Source organism: Ursus americanus, chromosome 16 (genome assembly GCF_024610735.1).
Source record: "Ursus americanus isolate L20-20 chromosome 16, mUrsAme1.1.p, whole genome shotgun sequence".
In the NCBI taxonomy this organism is placed as follows: Eukaryota; Metazoa; Chordata; class Mammalia; order Carnivora; family Ursidae; genus Ursus; species Ursus americanus.
This window is the reverse complement of record NC_142142.1, coordinates 59,087,649-59,107,229: the sequence shown is the minus strand read 5'-3', so window position 1 is coordinate 59,107,229 and position 19,581 is coordinate 59,087,649. Positions and strand designations below refer to the sequence as shown.

The window sequence follows — 19,581 nt, the reverse complement described above, 5'->3', positions numbered from 1 at the left end:
CATCTCAAACAAAAACCAGGCCCAGAGGAGTCTGACAGGGTGACTGAAAGGGGAGGAGAAAGAGGTTTGATAGAGATTTAATCCTGTATTAGCAAAAACCCAGAGAAAAGGCCCACACTTTGTGTGTGTGTGTGTGTGTGTGTGTGTGTGTGTGTGTGTGCGCGCGCGCGCGCACAGGTGTTTATGCTCTATGTGGATATGAGTTCCTCAAGATCACAGACAGTGTTTTATCCATCTTTGTCTCCCCAGTATCTAGTGTTAACACGTTATATACACTGCGTGTTCAATAAATGATTATTAAGTGGACTGCATTTTGGACCAGGGTTTAGGCCTTGGAAAGCCCTCTCTGTACCATATCCTGAGAACTCCTGCCATGGCAGCAGTCTCAGAGCTCTAGTGTATTTGGTTTCAAGCATTCTCTAGCATGATGATTAACTCTCATACAATCCCAGGCACAATTTTACCAATGTAGATATTAGGAGACATATTGGGTCCAACTGCCATGTCAGTTTTGTACCCAGAACTCCACAGGCTTATAAAATCCATTCTATTGGAAAACAGAATGGCCTTATATTAATTTCTAAACTTTATACAACAATTCAGCAAAATGAGACAAGGCCTAACACGTCAAGCCTACAGGTTGCCTTTCCGGTCTCATGATGAAGCCAATAAATACAACACATACATCCCCTACTACCAATTGTTCAAGTCACAACATTAAGACCAGAGCTAGATTAAAAATAAGTAAATGGGCCACGACTTCCACCCCACCCACAAAATGATCCAGGCGGGAAACTCCTACTTGCCCATTGTGCAATTGAACCTTGCTAAAGATAGAAACCTCTGGGTGGGGAGGTTTTTATTCAAATAAACACCTAAGGATGATGTTCCATGAGAAATCTCCTGAGCAAGGCAGCATAGCAGCACACCCACCTGCCTGGGAAAGACCCAGACTCTGTGTCACCTATAATGAGCTGCTGTGGACTCCCACAGATGACAGAGCACAGCACCCACCCACCCCAGCTCCACTGCTGTAACTGGGGCAGACTTTAGTGGCACAAGTTCCTCCTCTGTGGACCCTCTGCTCATTACATCTAAATGCTACATCAGATGATCTCAGTTCCTTCAGCTGCCACCTCCATTGATCCCATGGTAATTTGTTAAATACAAGTTTTATCCAAAAATAATGGAGCTCGAGTCATGACTAACATGTATCGAGCACTATGGGCTAGCCATGATGCTAAGCACTGTACAAATCATGCATTTAATCCCACCAGAAACACAACGAGGTAGACACTCTTACTGCCATCCTTACTTTAGACAGACGGCTGAAAACATCGAAGCCCAGATCCCTGAATTTCTAAGCTTGTGCTTTATCATTATGTAACATTGCTGTAGCAAGTGTCACCAAACACTTTACTTCCTTCATTGCAACAATTAATTGGTGCCAAACTACCTGGGCAAGGATCCCCATGATTGGGAAGCCCGTGAGGACTTCCTGGATTAATCCAAACAAGGTTATTACCTGAAATGCTGTACGTCTCTCTGTATGTCATTCCACTACACTATTAGTCATAGTGCTCCAGAGTTGATTAACTGGTGAGAAATGCTTTATTTGCCTGTGACAAAGCTGCATATCAGAGTAGTTTTCCTTGAGCAGTGCTTGGTTGGTACTCTACTAAAAGAAAACAGATGTCTGATGATGGAGATATTTAGAAAAGCTTTTTCAGTTAGCAGAGCATGAGGTCACACATCTTGGTGTACTTACAAGCTTGGCAGTTGTAACGGTAACCATGATGAAGCACAAAAGAAGTGCCTGGAGATGGGAAAGAGCCAACAAGGCTTCTTGAAAGAACCCCTGTGAGCGTCACACCAGACAGTCATTTTTAGACATCTTAAAGGGGCTTGGGTGTCAAATCAGGCTTCCCAACAAACTCTGGGTATGTTTATCAGAAGATGGAAGGTGGTTGAGAGAGAGAAGAGAAAGAGAGAAAGGTTGGTAACAGCCGGGAGAAAGTGAAGAAAATAGTCTACTGATATAGACTAGCACCCAAGAACAAAGATATTTACTCTGCTAAGATTGAAGAGGAAGAGGAGGGGGGTGGGTGGCATATTCACCGTAATGAGCTAATGCCTAGGGTGATGACCCTTGACGGTCTCTCTTCTCTGGGGCAGTGGGAGAGCCAGAAGCACATTGTTCAAAACATGGCGGGTAGGGGAGATGGAAAAGAGAAAAGTTTTACAGGTAGTCGCTGTGGACCAGAGGAAGCAAGAATGATACCGAATTACAGATAATAGGCTGTGGTTTTCATTATATCACACAAATTATTTAATGAATTAAGGTTTTCTTCAGAATGCTCTGTGGATGCTGAAGTGCAGAGATCTGTGGATTTGTGACAGGAGGGAAATTAGTAGAATAGAAAAGGGTGAAATTGAGCCAAATCGTAGGGGTAGCAGAAAGCGTAATTAAAAAAGAACTGTAGTCTGAGGGAGTGAGAAGAGTTGAGAACTTGTATACATTCATTCATTCATTTCACAATCTTTTATCGAAGATCTATTGGATAATGGTCATCTGCAAAGTGCTGTCTATGTAAGGGTGAATGAGATCCCGCCCTGGATTAAACATTAACCAGTGGCAAGGCTGTCACTAATTGCTGTGGAACACATATATACACATGTGCTTTGGAACAGTTCGTTCTAAGAGGTGCCAAGTCTGTCTCACACTCAGACAAGAGAATCAGAGAAAAAAGCTGGAGTCATTCTGAGAGCGGATAGATCCAAACAGTCCAATGACGTACAACAGAGATGACTACTGACATAAATAGAGGCCAAAGATCATGAGAGGGGAGGGATTGGAAGTGGTGCGTGATCCTGAAAGGTCTGGGACTCAGGAGAGCTGGGAATCCAGGTTGAATCCAGCCACTGGAAATGCCCTTCCTTGAATTTAGAGAAAGGATATAATTTGGTGTGGGGGCTAAACTCTCTAGCTTTACCCCATCCCCTTCCATTCCTCACATGGGATTGTAGGTACCTACCTAGAATGGTCTGGGATTAGGACTATTTTAGGTGAGGGAGTCAAATAAAAGGAGTAAAAATCATTGCTTCAGCAACAACCAGCCAGGGATCCATGTCCATGTAGTCTGGTCGGCCTAGTGCCAATATTAATATTATACTGATGTTCTTGGAAGGATGAATCTAGACTATGTACACTAATCTGAAGAATAACACAAAGACAAAAATATACATGACCTGTGTCCTTGGCGATTATCATTTAGGTGTTTATTGCCTATCTTCTTCCAACTAGACGATAAGTTACATGAGGGCAGGGACCCTGTCTGTCTTGTGTGTTGCTATCTTTCTGGTGCCTGGAACAGTGCCTGTACATAACAGTCGCTGGGGAGGTTGTTTCAGACGGCTTCGACAATGCCAGTAGATGGTGACACATGAAGACAGCAGAATGGCAGCAGGCACGAACTCTGCTGTGGGGATTGGGTAAGTCTTCAGAAAGAAGGTGGCAGTTGAGCTTGAAGAGTGGGTACGACTTTGTGAAGTGGAATGGAAAGGGAAGACTATTCCAGAAAGGGTGGGATACCATAAATAAAGGCAAAGTATCATAAAGAAAATGACATGTTCGGGAGATAATGAAAAGTTTACTTTTTTTTGAGAGAGAGAGAGAATGATCAGGGGCAGGGGTGCAGAGGGAGAGGGAGAGAGAATCTTAAGCAGACTCCATACCCAGCACAGAGCTGAATGCGGGGCTCGATCCCACCATCCTGAGATCATGACCTGAGCTGAAATCGAGAGTCAGATGCTTTATGAACTCGGTGCTATGTGGAATTTGAGAAACAAGGCAGAGGATCATAGGGGAAGACAGAAAAAAATGAAACAAGATGAAACCAGAAAGTGAGAAAACCGTAAGAGACTCTTAATCTCAGGGTTGCTGGAGTAGAGGGGGTGGGAGGGATGGGGTGGCTGGGTGATGGACACTGGGGGGGGGTATATGTTGTGGTGAGCACTGTGTATTGTATAAGACTGATGAATCACAGACCTGTACCCCTGAAACAAATAATACATTATGTGTTAATTTAAAAAAAAAAGTCAGATGCTTAACCAACTGAGCCACCCAGGCGCCTTTGAAAAGTTTTCTTTTTGAACATTGATACTTCTTAAGAGTGGGCAGTATTAGTGCAGAGTAAACTTCCTTCCAGACCTTACTTTGTGCAATAGTTGTGAAACAAGGACCACAGGGAATGCGCATCAATTAAACTACTTGTAGAAGACTATGGAGTGAAATTCTTATGTGGATAATCCTGCCCATAGTGAATGGCTCCTACCTGTGGCCGTGGTCTAGCTTTTCCCCAGAGGTTTATTCAAGGAAGTAGGAAGAAACTGGAGAGGTGAGAGAAAAGGTAACAGTGGCTAATGTTTTTTTAACAAAAAGTTAGAAAGATCCAAGTTAAAGGTTATTTAATGTGATGAGGCAACACCACAAATGTTCACCATTTCAAGATTAGCACAAACCCAACCTGTCATGAAAACGGATCAGTGGCCGTGGAACCTTCAGAGACCTACTTAGTGAACATCTGCTATACAGCAAGCACTCTGCCTACTTGCCTCACTTAATCCTCAGAACAATCCAGGGAGTCAGGATCGCCATTCTCCAGGCTACAGAGGCACAGAATGGCTAGGGAACCGGGGTGGTAGATAAACTGAGATCGAGGCCGACCTGGAGGCTCACCCTCTTTCCCTGACCCCACGCTACCTCTAAGATAAGAGGCGTCATTCCACACGCAGCCCAGCACAGAGAGCGTTCAGTGCGTCACTCTGGGCCACTCCTGTTGCACTGTGAAGCAGTGCTCCCTGAAGAGCCCCAGACCACGGTGTGTATCATCCATCCATTACAATTAACCCCGGGGTGAAGATACTGTTTCCGAAGCCCTGGTTGAAACGCAGATATGTGACCTGGGAGGCCTGACAGCATCTCTCAATTACACCTAATTAAAGGGCTGGCTCTTGGAGAACTTGACCCGGCTGGTCCAGGAGTCGGGAAAGGCGGGCGCTGCCGGCGCACCCGGGAGGCTGGTCCCCAGGCACAGGAAAGCAGGTGGGGCGCGCGTGCCTGGATTTCGGGAATCGCTCGGTGAGGCCGCAAGGGCCGGAGCTGAGCTAAAGCAAACTTTGCCTTCTGGACAATTCTCTGTGGAGCAAGCGAGGCGCACACCTTGCCCCTCATTGCAGGGCTTGCTGCAGGACAGACAGGTGTCCGGGTCCCCGCGCCTCCCGCAAGTCTGCCCGGCGCAACCCAAGCGGGCCACCGCGGCCGCGCCCCCGCTCTGGCCCCCAGCAGCTATCCCTCCCCCGGCCCCGCGCCCGCGCCCCCGACTGGGGACTGGGCATGCTCAGTCGCCGCCCGCGTCGCGCTCTCAGGGAAGCCTCCGCACGCCCTCCGCGGGCTGCTCTCGGTCGCCTCCCCGCCGCCAGCCGCCCGGCTGCCTCCCGGCTCGTTCCGCTCCCCGCGACCCAGATTCCTGGCCCGCCCCCGCCCCGCCCGCAGCCAGTGCGGCAGCCGCGGCCACCCAGTGCAGCCGCGGCGCGGGGGACGGACGGACCGCGTCCAGCGCCGCCGGCGAGCGCGCAGCACGAGCGCCTGCGGAGGGCGGGGATGGAGACCCGGCCGCTGCGCGCCGGGACCTGCTGAGCTTCCCGCCGCCGCCGGGGTCCGGGTGAGTCGCCGCGCCTGGGGCCGACCCCGGAGGTGCAGAGGGGCGAGAGGCGAATGCCCTTGGAGAGCTGGGAGGTGGTGATGAGGACGCGGCACCGTGCGAGCTGCGTTGCGTCTGGGGCGCAGCGGAGAGGTCGGGGCTGTGGCCAGAGAGGGGCTGGAATGAGAGTAAGCCCAGCCTCGGTGCAGGGCTTCAGGGGCAACCAGGACCGTCATCCTTTCCCCCTCCGCCCCCCCAGAACTAACGCCCGCGGGGCTGCGGGGCCGCGCGGGAGGCCGTTTGCGTCTCGGCCGGGACACGGGTCACCTAGCGACCGAACCGGGGCTCTGGAGGAGGCATCCCTGGCAGAGGCCAACATGGGAGGCGGGGACACTAAGGGCGGCCTGGCCCCGGCGAGTGACCGACCCGGGTCCTGCCCTCCACCCCAGCGCCGCGGCCTTGGGCCCCAGGGGCGGTGCGGAGCTGCGGGGCAGAGGGTCTTCCGCGCTGCGGTCCCCGAGGGGCTCCTGCAACTGCTGGGAAACTCCGCACTTGCGAGAGCACCTCTTTCCCGGGCAGGTAGAATCGAACAGGCGTGTGGGGAGCGACGGGCGGCGGAGCTGCTAAAAGCGGAACAGTGGAGTGTGGCGGTGGTGGGGGGTGCTGTTGCGAGTGCCTTTTTCCCCAAGTGTGGGTGCGGGCTGCTCGTACTCGGCGTGCTCCTGCTCCACCTCTCAGTGGCGAGTCCGGTAACACGCCTTGTGAATATTTCAGGAACGACCTCGCAGGCTCGCTTGCTTCAGATCAAGTTTAACGAGTGTGTGTTTGTCAGCCCCGCTGCTCTGCACAGCCAGGTAGAAGCCCCTTGCCTTAAGCTTTCCAAATTTCCTTCCTTTCTCGCGCCAACTAGGAAAATGCCGCTACTAACCCCCGGTGAGCTTTGGCATGGTCTCATAAATTGAGTGTGTCATTTGGAGAGGCCGGTTTTGGGCGGGCATCCAGGCATTGTTCTGCATCTCTGCAGTGTGTGCGTGTTGTGCCGGTAGCTTGACAACCGTCCTTAACCGGAGCTGCCAATATGGTGGAAAGCAGGTACTGTGCTTGTGTCGGGATAAACGTCTTAATTCATTATCCTCCTGTGACACCGGCAGTTAGGACGGACCTAGTCATTCTCTCCCTAGAAGTTGAAGCTGAGATCAGTCCAGTTGAAATTCTGAGGAAGGTACACCCGTATCCCTCTCCTTAGGGAAGTGTTTATCTCTCCCTAATGCTTTCATGGGAATAAGGAATGAGCAATCACTGTCAAGAACGCTGAAAGAACACATTAGTGTGGCAAACTTTCAGGACTGGAACAGGCTGTCCCTTGCACTCCCACTGCACCATCACCACCGGTAGACCCGCGCACACAGCAGTTTCCCTGGTGGTACTCCTTTGCAGAGGAAACCTGCGCTCCTTTCCTTACTGAGACAGGTATGTCTTGTAAAGACCTGTGAGGAATCCTTCGGTTGACCGAGGTTGCAAGCCTCCAAGATTTACAGGAAACTGAAAGAGGGGACTCTTTCCGCTTTCCACCCATTCACACTGAAGCTAACGCGCTTGGGTTTCCAGACGTTTCACATGTAGGGAAGGCTTCTCCCACAAAGACCCTCAGCAGTTACATCACAGGCTCCAGCTCCGCCTGCCACGCTGCTTCTCCTGGCCTGTGAGTGAGGACAGTGTGTCTCCCTGTGCTGGATTAGTGAAGGCAAGAAACCCGCAAATGAAAGACTTACTTATTTTCAATATTGTGTTTTGCGGGTTTAACTGAAAATATGAAAAATTTTAAAATTATTATTAACACATGTAGATAGGACTTGACGCAGGCATAGTAATAACGAATATCAGCTTTGTAAGAGATTTTGAGCAATGCTACAGTGTTCTTTCTGCTAAAATTATTAATAGATATTAGAAAGGAATTCTATAAATTAGTAAAATAAATGGAAATTATATATAGTAAACAACATTTCCTAAAGCATGTTACTGAGATGTTCGGAAAAAACCCAGCTGCATTAAAAGACATAAAATCTGCCCAACTGAGAAATTTGCAGAGCTGGGACACAAACCTCCAAGTGCCCTAAAGAAGCATCTTTAGAATTCTTAAGGAGTCACTGGTAGAATTGTCAGACTTAGCAAGTAAAAATAGAGGCTGCCCAGTTAAATGTGAATTTCAGATAAACAATGAATAATTGTTTTTAGTTTATGCCCCATGCACTACTTGCGACATACTTATTATTCTTAAAAAAAAATTGTTTATTTGAAAATCAGTTTTGATGGAGCAGCTTGTATTTCATCTAGCAACTCTAGTCACTGGAAATTTCTCACTCCTCGTTTTTGGGTCACTTATGGGTTGAAAATAAAGTGGAGCAGGAATCATATGCTGTTCTGCAGACAATCTGGGACAAGCTCATTTCTGGTTCAAGCTATTGAAAATAACTCATGCTTAAAAGTTAGTAGTTTCAGTTCAACACATATTTGTTGAGTACCTCTGCTTGCTAGGCTTAGTGAGAGGTGCCAAAGCTGTGAAGATGAGTAGGGACAGTGTGTGTGAGGGGGAATCTACGCCATGAGACATGAAACTTGCTATGCCAAGTGTGTGTAGGAGCCTGGGAGCAACACTGAATTCTGCTGGGCAGCTCCAGTCACAGAGATGACCAGCACTTTTGACGGGTCTGGCCTTGAATAACAGAGTGAGATATTATCCTTATTCTGGGAGGACAACCACCTCTCGATTTATACCTAGTGGAGGGGAGCCAGAAGTTGAAGGGTTTTACTTGATGTCCTCAGTCAGAGGACAGAGTGGCCTGCTGAGGAGGGAAGTGAGAAGGAGATTCAAAAAGAAAGACTTTAAAGAGTTGCTGATGGGAGGGAACTGAGATGGGGCAAGTGCAGGGCCCACTAAATGGTACTTGGGTGAATGCATCTCACTGCATTTAAAAAAGAAGTTGGTCTGCCCTTTGACTAATACCCAATGTCCTGCTTCACTATTCTGCTACCATCCTGGTTTCCTCAGGTAAACAGTCATGAAGTAACACTGGAGTGTAACACTTATATAGTATTTTGTATGAAAGTATTTTGTATTTAAGTGTAATATTGGAGATGTTGATCAATATTCAGTTGCTTCTGGCACAACTTCTGACAGGACTGGCAGATGTTTTAGTTTTAGCAAATCTACTGCCTCAAGTAGGAAAAGATACTAACTTGCAATCATTTTCTGATGTCGTCCAGCTATCTTTAAGGAAGCAGATTCTGATGGTGGAAAGAATGTAGATTTTACAGAAATAGCACTATGTGAAAATGACCATATGCTCGTAGTACCAGAGAGTACCTACTCAGAATATTCCAAATGCAATTAATTCCAAAAAATAGCACACTGCTTACATTCGTGTCTTTGAAAGCCCAGCGGCGTGCCTTCACTATTAATCAGCACAGGAAGTTTGCAGAGAAGTTGAAGATCAAATCATTCCAGGCCATGTAGAGAACTCAAAGATTCCAGTTTGTCAGTCTCCAGCGAAGGACACAGAGTGCCATTCTAGACAGCACTTCTGGCAACAACCGTAGTTATCTGAGGGGCCATCTTCAGAAGAGGATCATATGTTTGAGTATCCAGATGGTTAAATTTCCACTTCATATTTTATAATAAGTCTCAAAAATCATAAAAATTACTCTATGCTAAAATGCATAATGAAGTAGTTAATTAGGGCCTTTCTTATCAAAGGATTATCCTTTAAAATAGGGCAAAAAAAAAAAAAAGTTCTATTTCAGGTGTTTGTACCATTCCTCTTTGTAGTGTCTGCCAAACATGTGTTGCCTTATAATTCTGATAGATGAGAAAAAAAGTGATCTAGGACATACTGAACTTACTAAAATTTCCAGGCAATTAGAGCATAGGTTTTATTTTCAGCCAGATTTCCCATGGAAATGGCTTATTAAAGAAAGGCTTACTGCAGTGGTCTCTAATGACAGCTTCTGTGCACTATCACCCCGAGAGAGCTTTAACTGAAACTGTATGCTCGGTTCACATTCTAAGTCCTCAGTAAATACTCTGACTTTAAAGAACCTGAAGAGAGTGTGTTCTTGCATCCCAGGAGCTTTGAACACTCCAGCGCTCTTATGCTGACCACAAGCAAGTCTTATTTCACATCAGTTTCTGTGCTGTAAATTGAAAGATGGGCGCATTAAAAAAAAAAATTATGCCAACTCCACTCCTCTATGTCTATAAAATAAATGTTAGCTGTTACTACTCTTTTAAGGGATAAATAACTTCATTTTCAGGGTAATTAGACAATTTGTATATTGTCTATATACCCTCTGCTGTTTTAGACACCATTGAAATAATTCACAATTTGCTCTGTTTCATTTTTTGCTTTTTTGATACAAAGAGAGATGATTGTGGTAAATGCTTAAGAAGAGCTCATTAAAACCCTTTAAAAAAATCAGTCTCAAACAAGCTAATAACTGCAGAATTCAAAGGTCTTTACATAGTTTTTAAATGTAGTTTCCATTTTAATTATTGGTATTAGGACTTGGTTAATTAGAATGCTTAGTATAAGAGCTTATTTCAGCTGCTGTAACTCTCCCTCCCATTTCCCTCGTACAAGTAGATGGCAAAAAACTGCCATATGTTTTGAAGGTTTCATTCATGGTGAAACTAATAATTTATTTATCCCACAGTTGCTTTTTGGCTTAGCAAATATCAATGACATCATAAACTCTGTGTCCCCCCCCCTTTTTTTTTATATCACGAGTTGGCATTATAAATATAAATCAATCTCTGCAATGAATTTACTCTACAAGTACATTTCTTCCATTTTCCTTTAGAAGAAGAAGAAGAAGGTTCCACCCTTTAGAATTAAGAAGCCAGATTTTCTGAAGATTCTACATTCCAGTAGAACACTTTAATTTTAATTAGATTTTCTTTGGTCTTAGAATCCATTTAAGTTAGCAAAAAACTTAAAACAATTGTTTTTATTCAAGAAGTTAAATCATACATTCTCTTACAATGGTAAGCATTTATCAAAGTTGTTTTAATTAAAAGGTGCGTTATGCACATCATTAATTTTTAAAAACTACATTAAAATGCCTAATGTAGAATTTTAACTTTCATATTGACTCACGTACCATGTGTACGTAGCCCAATAGTAAACCGTTACTGCAGCATATGAAAATCAAGACTTACAAAAGGATTGGGTGAGAGTTTTTGCTTCACTGAAGAGTTCTGTATGTATCAGAAATTTCTCCTACTACTCCTTTAAACTGTAGATAACCTAGAGTATTTAAAATAGAGCCAGACCATCAGATTTTTTTGCCTTGACCCTGACATTTCTACAATTTTATCAATAACTCAGGTATGCTTAGACTATTATATGTATATTAGGTTTGCTGATGATGCCAAGTTCAAAGCACTAGTGAATTTGAATGACAATCACTATTAAACTTGATACCCCTGAGCCCAGAGCAAGGGCTGAAACTAAGACTATGTTTAAAAAGAATAGATGTTGGCTTCATTAAGTTCTAAAATCAGTTGCCCAAGGACATGGAATGGAATTCCTAGTTTAACAACAGTTTGGGTTTTAAGAAAGTTTTAGGTCACTTGAGTTTTAACCAACAAGAAAAAGAAATTAATGCTATCCTTCGTGAGATTCATAGACGAACAGAGTCCGTATCAGAAACAAACAACATAACACACTATACACCAAACAGTGCATTGTGGACCCCTGTTAGGGATGTAATAAGGGGGACTGCCTTTTTGGGTTGGACGCTGGCTCACGTGACCTTAATAGCACCTCCTAAATCTTATTATGCAGTTTAAACTGAGCTCCCAGGCACTTATACATGAGTCTGCCAATGTCTAACTCAGCCTGATCCAGTAATATTTATGTGACATGTAACTATTATATATCCTTTTGTTGATTTGTAGTGAATATCTATCCTTATTCTTTTCTACTTAATGATTATTCCCTAGATAATTAATCAATCATCACTTAAAGTAAGTGCATCTATTCTGTGACCACTACCGGGTTAAATTTAAAAGGCTATTTCCAGGTATTCATTCATTATCTAAGATCATAATTGAAATTCTTAGTTCAAAATGGTATGTATTGGGGCGCCTGGGTGGCTCAGTCATTAAGTGTCTGCCTTTGGCTCAGGTCATGATCCCAGCGTTCTGGAATCGAGCCCCACATCAGGCTCCCTGCTTGGCAGGAGGCCTGCTTCTCCCTCTCCCACTCCCCGTGCTTGTGTTCCCTTTCTCGCTGCCTCTCTGTCAAATAAATAAAATCTTTAAAAAAAAATGGTATGTATTTTGAATAGCCATAAAATAGGCATGTGTCCAGTCTTTAATATAAAATTGCACAGTACCCCTCATCAACTTAGACAAAGATGGATGGCAAACGTGTTCCCTCAGTGTACTTGCTGTGTACTCCATTACTCTGCGTTGTATTCTGGCTTTCAAAAGTATTTCTTTATAGAGTCGAGTGGACACTTGTTCTTTTTGAACGCTGCCATCTGAACCCATTTCCCATGTTGGGGGCTGTCCCACATTTTGAGGCAGTGCCCACTCCCCACTACAGGAGCTAAAATGCTAGCTACATCATGCTTCCATCTGGGGCCCATGACCCAGGCTCTGCCCCAGGTCAGACAGGTGTTCCAGACAGCAACAGCCCTTGCTCCCTGCTGGGAGATCAGCGGGGCCTGCTCCCGAGTCTGGACCTGGTGGCAGCAGAAGAGCTGTCTCTACTGGACCGGCTCCATGCCATCATTTTCAGGGTTATTTTTGGCTACATAACCTCTAAACCTAGTTCTCTGGCCCTCCCGGAGAGTCTATGGGTTACCTTCAGAACAAATTCCTTTTCGCTAAAATAGGCAGAGCTAGTTTCTGTTCCTTGTGATAAGAAATCCTGTTAGAGGGTGCAGGTCTGTGCTTATGCTGGCATGTTAGTCACTAGGACCTACTGAACATGATGCACTCTGAAAAGCACAAAAGGGAACGTTTGTTCATTTTCTGAGAATTTCTGGAATAAGGCACCTTGCTTGGCATTGGACAGAAGAGGCACATGAAGCTGGTGTTTTCAAATTAGTGCTATGGGGACAAGTTGGAGGAGGTTGTCCAACTGTCAAACAAGAGGGAGGCAGATATCATTTTGTGGGTTTCCTGATTCTGAAGATTGATTTAGCATGGGGATAAAGCGTTGGGATAAGAAAGGATGCTCTTTAGGAAGATACTGTGTTTCATCAATTCCAAGAGGCCATTTTTTTTCATGTTAACATTTCTGAAATTAGGAAACATTGTTAGAGTATGTCATATTTTAATTGCCACTTCTTTCTCCTAAACCCATCTACCATATTTCACCAAATATGTCATTGATATACACTAGCACATGTTTTAACCACTAAGGAACAAGCTCCATAAATATTTTAATTTTTTTTGAGAGAGAGAGAAAAAATGGAGAGGGAGAGAATCTCAAACAGGCTCCACGCTTAGCACAGAGCCCAACGCAGGGCTCTAATCATGACCCTGAGATCATGATCTGAGCTGAAATCAAGAGAGAGACGCTTAACCAACTGAGCCACCCAGCCCGCCCCTCAGTAAATATTTTAAAATGGTGACACCTAACACCATATGGAGGCTCTAAAGAATTTAAAATTCCTAAGAGAACTAAGTCAGTCATGGAAGTGGTGTGGGTTAGACACCAAACTGCTGTTCATTTTTGTTGCAGTCTCCCAAAGCTGTTAAAGAGTAATAAATTTACCTCTAACTTCTGTTATGAAAAAAGTCAGGTGCTAATCATCATTGCTTGGCTGTAAAAAAATGCCTCTTATGGTTACAGTGATTCTCAATTTTGTTGAAGGCACCTTTTTTTTTTTTGGTAAGTTTTTATTTGGAAAATGTCAAATATATACAAAAGTAGACAGAACAGTATAATGGATCCCAATATTCAAAAATCATCAACTCATGACCAGTATTGTTTAATTTTTAACCTATTGTCTGCCCACCCCATTTTATTTTGAAGCATATCCTAGACACATATCATACTACTTGTAAATATTTGTGTATGTATCTGTAAAATATACTGACTTTTCAGAAACATAATCACAATATCATTACTACATTCCTGAAAAATTTATAATTTGTGGAATCTTTTTTTAATAACAAATTTTGTATTCATTACTTAGGTTTTAAGGTGCTTTTTTTCTTTGGAGGTTTTTAAAAAGAAAACCAAATTAGGTTCATTTCCATGTCCATTGATTTCTTAAGAGATTAATATGATGCTGGTAGGTTATAGTGCAGCTTTGGAGTAGAACTGACCTTGACTTTCCATTCTGTAGCCTTCTTATGAATGTGTTTGCCAGTTGAGAATTTGTATAAATATACTGCTGTTCTTGCCATTTCCAAAGCAATCTTCAGAAAACTCATATCTATCCCTTTTTATTTTCATTCCTAAAAGGAGGGTTCATAATTACTGTATCAAATGACTTGGACATTCTGTTACATTACTGACCCATATTAGCATGTGTTAACGCAAACTCTGAGACTCTCCTGTTGAAGATTTCCGGTGCGTCTACATCTGTGTCACATCCAGCACTCAACCTGCAGCTGATGGCCTAGTTGGATACTGTTCTAGAAGTAAGGTGGCTTTTTGAATCCATCCACTTGTTGCAGGCAGTACTCTGGTTCCTTAAGCCTTTCTCTTTCTTTCTTTCTCTCCTTTCTGTCTGTCTGTCTGTTCTGTATGGGTTCACCGAGCTTAGGGCACTGGACCTCAGGAGGCTGGAAGCCTCTGTGTAGACATCTTCTTTAAATTTAAGTTTTTGTTTCTATCAGAGTAATACCCATCAGTTAAAACATCATATAATTTTCAGTCAAATAATTTGTCAGTTCATTTTTTTCATGAAGACATCCTTTGCTAAGCCCCCACTCACCATCGTCCTGAGAATTCCTTTCACCTTTCTCAAATATGAGATCTTCTGATTCCTGGGTCCAGTGTCTTCTCATTCTCTACCTTCATTTTGATGGAATGCTTCCTTCGGAAACTCCTAAAAAGCCATGCTTGGGAGGTACATGAAAGGCTTGTGTGTCTGAAATTGTCTTCATTCTCACCTCATACTTAATATTTTGGCTGGATATAGAAATCTAAATTGGAGAGAATTTTTTCTCATAATTTTTATTCTTGCTTCCATGTTCCTACTGACAAACTGGATGATCTGATTCTTAGCTCTTTGTATGCGAACTGTCTGTTTTTATTCCCCCACTGGAAACATTTATGTTGTGAAATTTCATCATGATATGCCATGAGGGTCTTTTGTTGCTTAAGGAGCTGGGTATCTCTTGGGCCGTTTTGATCTGGAGGCTAGGGTTCCTCAGTTCTTGGAATTTCTTGTATTATTTCTTCAGTAATTTTTTCACATAGTTTCTCACTTTTATTTCTTTCTGGAATATCTGTTGTTTGAATGTTGAATCTTTTCCTCCCATTTTTCATCTTTTTGTCAATTTCTATTCAGCAGATTTCCTCAAATCTGGGATATTTCTTCAACTTTCATTTCTATCATTTTAAAAAAATTAAGAACATTTTCTTATTCTCTTAATGTGGATTTTTATTATTTCTTATGTCTTTCATGAGTGCAATATTTTTTCTAATATCTACGAAAGTTAATTATGATGTATTGTTTTCTTCTCTTTGCATTGCTTCTGTTTCTTCCAAATTTCCCCTTTTCTCACCTTTCCTTGAGCCTCTATAATTCAGTCAAGTTAGAAACTTTTCTTAATTCTCTGATAATCCCTGGCTGTCTATTCATATTTAAGACTGAGGCACTAAAACACTGATTGGAAGCTTTGTATGCATCAGTGGGGCTCGTTGACCAGTAAGGGGCTGGTGCTTCACTGGGGGAGATCCACATGTGTGTCGGGTAAATTCCTGAGGGATAAATCCCCAGTAACCTGAGGAGTAACATTATGGCTGCCTCTGTTCCAGAAGCTAAGTGGAAGAAGAAGCCTGAATAAATCTCACATTTACCATGTAGACTTTACTTAAGCTTCTTGTATTCGGTATGAACCAAAAGTTCAGAGCCTCTCTAGTTCAACCTCTTCAAGAGTAAATCTCATGTCTTCTGCTAGAACAGAGTGCTTATACTTGATTTCAAAGAACAGGGAAAGAGATCTAACTATTCCTTATGGAAAATGTCAACCAAGCCTCCTGTGTTGACTTCATTGTACACTACCACTTTTAGAGGAACTAGGCATCACTAAGTCCTGAATATTAAACCAAGATTCTGTATTCTAAATTATATTGCCTTTGGGTCACCTCCCTCACTGCCGGCTTCATCAATTAGGCTAAGTAAATTACCACTTGTCCATCCTTTTCAAGCTCTAGAAGTCTGCTGATATCTCATGTATGCCCCTGTTGCCCTCAGCCTTATGGATTTATGGCTTTTTGATTTCTTTACTCTCATGTCAGTGGGATATCATGCGTTTTATTTGTGATGTTTAAATGGAAGTCCATGATAAAAGTTTTAAGGGCACACTTAAAAGGAATTAAAGAGGTAAAATACTGTTAAATACATCAGCAATAATTACCGTGAGAGAATTACTATGTAGTTAAGGATCTCATGCTGCCTATGTAAACTCACACAATTGCCATACTTGTTTTCCTTACTCCTCTTGTCTCCTAACCCACAGTAAAATTTCATACTCTCTTAACCTGCTCATACCAACTTCTTTGCAAAATATTCCACCTAACACACACTACTGTAAATAATATGTACTCTCCCCTAAAAAGAGAGAATTTCACATTACCACTGATCAGAATCTTATCACACATCCATGAAGAGTTCATAACACTGACAGATTGGTTAGGAAGCCTTGCCTAAGAGGATAGTCTGGTTTAGTCTGACATGGCTTAAATGTATTTTCATTTGAGACGGCTCAGAGCTTCTGTACTGACTTCAGAAAGGCCCCAGACTCCATGTGTGAGACCTACTAGAGTTCCCACTCCCGGAGGGCAAAGTCTGTGTCCTGTTTATTTTGCGTCTCTAGTGCCTAGAAAGAACTGAACATAATAAGTGAACATGTTTATTGACCAGAAATAAGAGCTGAGGTCTTTTCCTACCAATTGGTTGTCTGGCCTTGGACAAGTCATTTGTTGGATCTGATTGAGGCCCCAAAAGAGAGGGTCACTTAGAAGAGGTGAAGGGGAAGAAAAGGGTCAAGGGGAACACTTAGGCTTAAAAGGCAGGCAGAAAAAGAATGTGAAATAGATGGAACCAGGAGAAAAAGGATCACAGAAGCCAAAAAACCGGCCCTTCAAGAAGCAGCATCACATGAAATCATATCAACTAAGATAAGGACAAGAAAATGGAGCTTGGACTAGACGGTGCTTGTCTTCAACCAAGCATTTCCATACTCATTCATTCACTCTTTGTGTAGATAAGGCATGGTGCTCACCACTCTTGAGATGTTTATGGTGAGAGATAAGATGGTAGCATAAGGAAGTTGTGTGAGAACATGTATGTGTGTGAATTGTGCATGCTGTGTGTATACTGGAGGGACTATGATAGGGAAGGACACCAGAGCCCAGAGACTATGCAGTAAGGGGTTGGGAGGATCTCCAGTGAGTTAAAAAGGACACAAGTTGCTCATATGTAATCAGCCTATAACAGATCATGGAATTAGTTAGCCTGGTGTAACCTGAATAGAAATGTTTGAGTTGGGGAATAAGAATCCCCCAGTGTGATTTGCTGCAGGCCATTAGTGCTCTTTGTCATCAACCAATGGATTCTTCTGCAGAAACATCATAGCTTGGAATTTGGAAATAAGTAGTAGGCTTCAGTCTTACTATATTTCATTGATTCTAAGATTTCTTTTCCCACACCACTGAAATTAGGTTGCATCACAGTTTAATTAGCAGTATTTTATTCTTCCTTAAGGACACATGACATAATGGTGCATTTACCCTTGATGGCCCTGATGAAATACCATTGGAGAGAATAAAAGAATATTCACTCAGCAAACATTAATCAAGTCATGCACATCAAGTCATAGCTCTAAAGTGAGTTTGAAACTGTTGTGTTTTTTTTTACAGTACGAATTGTTGCAGAAGCCTAACGTAAAAGATCTACTTGTCATAAGTGAATGCTGTTGTCTCCTCTGTGTGATGAGGGTCAGCAACTGCCTTAGGGGCAGGATATTCTGTTTGCCCCCAGGGCCCTGAAAATGCTCCAATTTGCTTTCCTGTCCAACATTCCTAGCCGATGCCCTCACTGTATTTTCATTATACGAAAATTTTCAAAAAGTATCAGTTTAGATTGGCAAAATCATATCCACTTAACTTTTATGTAGACATAAATTTACCATTTTTTAATTGGTTTTATTTAGAAATTTAACTTTCAAAACTCAAATATATAATTGAGAATGTATAAAATCTACATTTAGCATTTTTATGTTAAAATGGATTAATACTTAGATTTTGAACTTTACTCTTTTATTTATTTAAAGATTTTATTTATCTATTTATTTGTCAGAGAGAGCACGCACAAGCAGGGGCAGGGCAGAGGGAGAGGGACAAGCAGGCTCCCTGCTGAGCAAGGAGCCCAATACAGGACTCAATCCCAGGTCCCCAGGATCAGACCTGAACGAAGGCAGATGCTTAACAGACTGAGCCACCCAGGTGTTCCATGAAATTTTCTTACTCTTTTAAAAATGAAAGACAAATTTGATCAATTCTGCTTTCCCCATCCTTAGCTCCCTCCATGAAAACAGTACAGACATGTAGGCAACCACAGTGAAAGCCGGAAAATCACTGTACCTTTAAAGCAGATCATAAATATATTTGCAGGCAGCCCTGAATTCTGTGGCTGGCATCGGCCTGCATTGCTGTAAATCAAAAAAATAAACCCTGGATGAGTGTTTTATTCCCGAAGAAGGAGAAAAAACCTTCCTAGTTGTCATTTTAGTGAGTGTCAGCAGAGCATCTTTCAAGCTAATTGCCAGAGGAGGAAAGTTCTGGAATGTGGCCTCCGGGAGAATGTTACACATGAACATTATACCTCTAATGTGGCATGCTGGCCAGCATGTGTGAAATGTAAATGCATAATCCGAAAGATTTTTCATTTCTTTAGGGTAGTAAATTTTCATATTGCTTGCGTTCTCCCTCATCTGCATACCTGTAATAAAGTCAAAAATGGCATTGTATACATGTTTCAAATGCTCAAAAGTAGCCTTAGAAAAATATTTCTTTCCCTTCTCTTTTCTCCCCTACCCTTCTCACCCCTCCCTTATTCCACATGGTGAGTGACTGCATTATATCCTTTGAAGACTGAGTCCCTCATCTGTCTAGGGCTCCCTGACAACAGTGCTTTTTAGGACTTGACAAAATAGGAAGCATGATGCAAGCTTTGCCATTCCCTAAACTTGCTAATCCGGACCCATTTGCTCACCTAATTTGTATCTGATACTTGGCCCACCAGATTTAAAAGACTGACCTCCCCCTTCTTGTGTTGCTTTGTGGGTTGGCTCAGCTAGAGCCCAGCCCCTCACATGGCAGGTGGCTTACCAGCCCCTCCTCAGCCACAGCCATCTGGACCCCTGCCTGTGTTCCCACAGACATGTGCTCCTTTGGGAGAGATTCTCAAGTAATCACATGCTAAAACAACCTTAGATTCAAACATCTGTAAGGTTTGGCCTTTATCAGAGCAGCTGCCTCTCCTCCGTTTTACCTACAGACATATAGTTATCACTGATGAATGGGTGGAAGAAGAGGAGCCTGTATCTTTTCCTGCAAGAGTCCCAAATCTCTCCTTGACTGATTGAGGGATGTCATCACTGTGACTTCCCTGGAAGCTAGCAAGG

At 43.1% G+C, this 19,581-nt stretch overlaps 1 protein-coding gene and 1 pseudogene across 10 annotated transcripts in view; one reads left to right on the top strand and one right to left on the bottom strand.

Moving 5' to 3' along the window:
* The first annotated feature begins 5,014 nt into the window (after positions 1-5,014).
* Positions 5,015-19,581, top strand: part of ELMOD1 (ELMO domain containing 1) — a 69,174-nt gene continuing 54,607 nt past the window's right edge. For 4 of the 10 annotated variants that reach the window (XM_087868479.1, XM_087868475.1, XM_087868477.1 and 1 more), the window contains exon 1: positions 15,350-17,782. The gene's annotated coding sequence lies outside the window, so the exon portion shown is untranslated. Of the gene's footprint in view, positions 5,105-5,473; positions 5,724-6,341; positions 6,557-15,349; positions 17,783-19,581 lie in introns of those variants that run through there. The other 6 variants (XM_045797694.2, XM_045797693.2, XM_087868478.1 and 3 more) reach the window with 4 other exon arrangements.
* LOC123792456 (rRNA N(6)-adenosine-methyltransferase METTL5 pseudogene) lies at positions 13,945-19,309 on the bottom strand (annotated as a pseudogene).